This window comes from Durio zibethinus, unplaced genomic scaffold, assembly GCF_047325235.1.
Source record: "Durio zibethinus cultivar Kanyao isolate XHJ-2024 unplaced genomic scaffold, ASM4732523v1 HiC_scaffold_3, whole genome shotgun sequence".
NCBI lineage: Eukaryota > Viridiplantae > Streptophyta > Magnoliopsida > Malvales > Malvaceae > Durio > Durio zibethinus.
The window spans coordinates 9,695,439-9,700,438 of record NW_028323044.1 but is presented as its reverse complement, the minus strand read 5'-3'; positions in this window follow the sequence as shown (position 1 = coordinate 9,700,438).

The following is a 5,000-nucleotide window of genomic DNA, read 5'->3' as shown; positions in this document are numbered from 1 at the left end:
GGCCCAGCGTGTGCCGATGGTGGTCGAGGCAACCGCCCGCACCAGGGCCCAGCGTGTGCCGATGGTGCTCGAGGCAACCGCCCGCACCAAGGGCCGGCTTGTGCCGATGGTGTTCGAGGCAACCGCCCGCACCAGGGCCCAGCGTGTGCCGATGGTGGTCGAGGCAACCGCCAGCACCAGGGCCCAGCGTGTGCCGATGGTGGTCGAGGCAACCGCCCGCACCAAGGCCGAGCGTGTGCCGATGGTGGTCGAGGCAAGCGCCCGCACCAGGGCCCAACGTGTGCCGATGGTGGTCGAGGCAAGCGCCCTCACCAAGGTCGAGCGTGTGCCGATGGTGGTCGAGGCAACCGCCCGCACCAGGGCCCAGCGTGTGCCGATGGTGGTCGAGGCAAGCGCCCGCACCAGGGCCGAGCGTGTGCCGATGGTGGTCGAGGCAAGCGCCCGCACCAGGGCCCAGCGTGTGCCGATGGTGGTCGAGGCAAGCGCCCTCACCAAGGCCGAGCGTGTGCCGATGGTGGTCGAGGCAACCGGCCGCACCAAGGGCCGGCGTGTGCCGATGGTGTTCGAGGCAACCGCCCGCACCAGGGCCCAGCGTGTGCCGATGGTGGTCGAGCCAGGAGCCCGCACCAAGGGCCGACTTGTGCCGATGGTGTTCGGGGCAACCGCCCGCACCAGGGCCCTGCGTGTGCCGATGGTGCTGGGGGCAACCGCCCGCACCAGGGCCCAGCGTGTGCCGATGGTGCTGGGGGCAAGCGCCCGCACCAGGGCCCAGCGTGTGCCGATGGTGGTCGAGGCAAGCGCCCGCACCAGTGCCCAGCGTGTGCCGATGGTGGTCGAGGCAAGCGCCCGCACCAGGGCCCAGCGTGTGCCGATGGTGCTGGGGGCAAGCGCCCGCCCCAGGGCCCAGCGTGTGTCGATGGTTATCGGGGCAACCGGCCGCACCAGGGCCCAGGGTCTGCCGATGGTGCTCGAGGCAACCGCCCGCACCAAGGCTCAGCATGTGCCGATTGTGATCGAGGCAACAACCCACACCAGGGCCCAGCTTGTGCCGATGGCGGTCGAGGCAAGTGCCCGTACCGAAGGGCAGCCTATGCCGATGATGGTCGATGCATGTGCCATCACCATGCGTCATCATGTGCCATTGATGGTCGAGGCCTTGGCCGAAGTTCGATTTTGAGCCACGGTGCCCATGCTTGGCTCCAGCATGTGCTGGTGCCGCATTTTTTTCACTCGGGACAGCATCGCCGGAGCATCGCCGGAGTACCGCCGGAGAACCTGACCGGCGGCATTGGGGTTCCGGCGATTGGGAGGGGGGCCGGGGGGGTGTGCGCACATGATGTGCGATGGGTGCTGGTACTTGGCCTTGTGTTGGCCCCCTATCCCTCATCAAACCTCTGAGAATTCACACCCCCTTAAAGAGCATTTGAGATTTTACAGGTTTGCTACCAGTAGCCGTTAAAGTGTCTGAAATGGGGACACTTTTTTCAAACGGTCACAAAATCTTCTCTACTTCGAGTTTTTAGCTGAATTTTTTTGTGCATGCCAACAAAAATATAAGGATCATGCCTACAAAATTTGGGGCCAAAAATCCTTATAAAAAAATTTTAAAAAATCCCGAACCGCAAAAAGTTTCAAAAATCATGAAAAATAGAAAACGAGTCATCTTCCAACGAAACTTCACGTGAAGGCTTAGGGGACCATTGTATGAATTTACAAGCCATAAAAATGGCATTGGCACGGCAGAAATTTGAAGATGTGCCTAAACCCACCAGGGCCCAGCGTGTGCCGATGGTGCTCGAGGCAACCGCCCGCACCAGGGCCCAGCGTGTGCCGATGGTGCTCGAGGCAAGCGCCCGCACCAGGGCCCAGCGTGTGCCGACGGTGGTCGAGGCAACCGCCCGCACCAGGGCCGATAGTGTGCCGATGGTGCTCGAGGCAACCTGTCGCACCAGGGCCCAGCGTGTGCCGATGGTGATCGAGGCAACCTGCCGCACCAGGGCCCAGCGTGTGCCGATGCTGGTCGAGGCAAGCGCCCGCACCAGCGCCCAGCGTGTGCCGATGGTGCTCGAGGCAACCGACCGCACCAGGGCCCAGCGTGTGCCGATGGTGCTCGAGGCAACCTGCCGCACCAGGGCCCAGCGTGTGCCGATGGCGCTCGAGGCAAGCTCCCGCACCAGGGCCCAGCGTGTGCCGATGGTGCTCGAGGCAACCTGCCGCACCAGGGCCCAGCGTGTGCCGATGGTGCTCGAGGCAACCTGCCGCACCAGGGCCCAGCGTGTGCGGATGGTGCTCGAGGCAAGCGCCCGCACCAGGGCCCAGCGTGTGCCGATGGTGGTCGAGGCAACCGCCCGCACCAGGGCCCAGCGTGTGCCGATGGTGGTCGAGGCAACCTGCCGCACCAGGGCCCAGCGTGTGCCGATGGTGCTCGAGGCAACCTGCCGCACCAGGGCCCAGCGTGTGCCGATGGTGCTCGAGGCAACCGACCGCACCAGGGCCCAGCGTGTGCCGATGGTGGTCGAGGCAACCGCCCGCACCAGGGCCCAGCGTGTGCCGATGGTGGTCGAGGCTGCCGATGATGGTCGAGGCAACCTGCCGCACCAGGGCCCAGCGTGTGCCGATGGTGCTCGAGGCAACCGACCGCACCAGGGCCCAGCGTGTGCCGATGGTGCTCGAGGCAAGCGCCCGCACCAGGGCCCAGCGTGTGCCGATGGTGGTCGAGGCAACCTGCCGCACCAGGGCCCAGCGTGTGCCGATGGTGGTCGAGGCAAGCGCCCGCACCAGGGCCCAGCGTGTGCCGATGGTGGTCGAGGCAAGCGCCCGCACCAGGGCCCAGCGTGTGCCGATGGTGGTCGAGGCAACCTGCCGCACCAGGGCCCAGCGTGTGCCGATGGTGCTCGAGGCAACCGACCGCACCAGGGCCCAGCGTGTGCCGATGGTGCTCGAGGCAACCTGCCGCACCAGGGCCCAGCGTGTGCCGATGGCGCTCGAGGCAAGCTCCCGCACCAGGGCCCAGCGTGTGCCGATGGTGCTCGAGGCAACCTGCCGCACCAGGGCCCAGCGTGTGCCGATGGTGCTCGAGGCAAGCGCCCGCACCAGGGCCCAGCGTGTGCCGACGGTGGTCGAGGCAACCGCCCGCACCAGGGCCGATAGTGTGCCGATGGTGCTCGAGGCAACCTGTCGCACCAGGGCCCAGCGTGTGCCGATGGTGATCGAGGCAACCTGCCGCACCAGGGCCCAGCGTGTGCCGATGCTGGTCGAGGCAAGCGCCCGCACCAGCGCCCAGCGTGTGCCGATGGTGCTCGAGGCAACCGACCGCACCAGGGCCCAGCGTGTGCCGATGGGGCTCGAGGCAACCTGCCGCACCAGGGCCCAGCGTGTGCCGATGGCGCTCGAGGCAAGCTCCCGCACCAGGGCCCAGCGTGTGCCGATGGTGCTCGAGGCAACCTGCCGCACCAGGGCCCAGCGTGTGCCGATGGTGCTCGAGGCAACCTGCCGCACCAGGGCCCAGCGTGTGCGGATGGTGCTCGAGGCAAGCGCCCGCACCAGGGCCCAGCGTGTGCCGATGGTGGTCGAGGCAACCGCCCGCACCAGGGCCCAGCGTGTGCCGATGGTGGTCGAGGCAACCTGCCGCACCAGGGCCCAGCGTGTGCCGATGGTGCTCGAGGCAACCTGCCGCACCAGGGCCCAGCGTGTGCCGATGGTGCTCGAGGCAACCGACCGCACCAGGGCCCAGCGTGTGCCGATGGTGGTCGAGGCAACCGCCCGCACCAGGGCCCAGCGTGTGCCGATGGTGGTCGAGGCTGCCGATGATGGTCGAGGCAACCTGCCGCACCAGGGCCCAGCGTGTGCCGATGGTGCTCGAGGCAACCGACCGCACCAGGGCCCAGCGTGTGCCGATGGTGCTCGAGGCAAGCGCCCGCACCAGGGCCCAGCGTGTGCCGATGGTGGTCGAGGCAACCTGCCGCACCAGGGCCCAGCGTGTGCCGATGGTGGTCGAGGCAAGCGCCCGCACCAGGGCCCAGCGTGTGCCGATGGTGGTCGAGGCAAGCGCCCGCACCAGGGCCCAGCGTGTGCCGATGGTGGTCGAGGCAACCTGCCGCACCAGGGCCCAGCGTGTGCCGATGGTGCTCGAGGCAACCGACCGCACCAGGGCGGAGCGTGTGCCGATGGTGGTCGAGGCAAGCGCCCGCACCAGGGCCCAGCGTGTGCCGATGGTGGTCGAGGCAACCTGCCGCACCAGGGCCCAGCGTGTGCCGATGGTGCTCGAGGCAACCGACCGCACCAGGGCGGAGCGTGTGCCGATGGTGGTCGAGGCAAGCGCCCGCACCAGGGCCCAGCGTGTGCCGATGGTGGTCGAGGCTGCCGATGGTGGTCGAGGCAACCTGCCGCACCAGGGCCGAGCGTGTGCCGATGGTGCTCGAGGCAACCGGCCGCACCAGGGCCCAGCGTGTGCCGATGGTGGTCGAGGCAAGCTGCCGCACCAGGGCCCAGCGTGTGCCGATGGTGTTCGAGGCAACCGACCGCACCAGGGCCCAGCGTGTGCCGATGGTGCTCGAGGCAACCTGCCGCACCAGGGCCCAGCGTGTGCCGATGGTGGTCGAGGCAACCTGCCGCACCAGGGCCCAGCGTGTGCCGATGGTGGTCGAGGCAAGCGCCCGCACCAGGGCCCAGCGTGTGCCGATGGTGGTCGAGGCAACCGACCGCACCAGGGCCCAGCGTGTGCCGATGGTGCTCGAGGCAACCGGCCGCACCAGGGCCCAGCGTGTGTCGATGGTGGTCGAGGCAAGCGCCCGCACCAGGGCCCAGCGTGTGCCGATGGTGGTCGAGGCAACCGCCCGCACCAGGGCCCAGCGTGTGCCGATGGTGCTCGAGGCAACCGACCGCACCAGGGCCGAGCGTGTGCCGATGGTGGTCGAGGCAAGCGCCCGCACCAGGGCCCAGCGTGTGCCGATGGTGGTCGAGGCAACCTGTCGCACCAGGGCCCAGCGTGTGCCGATGGT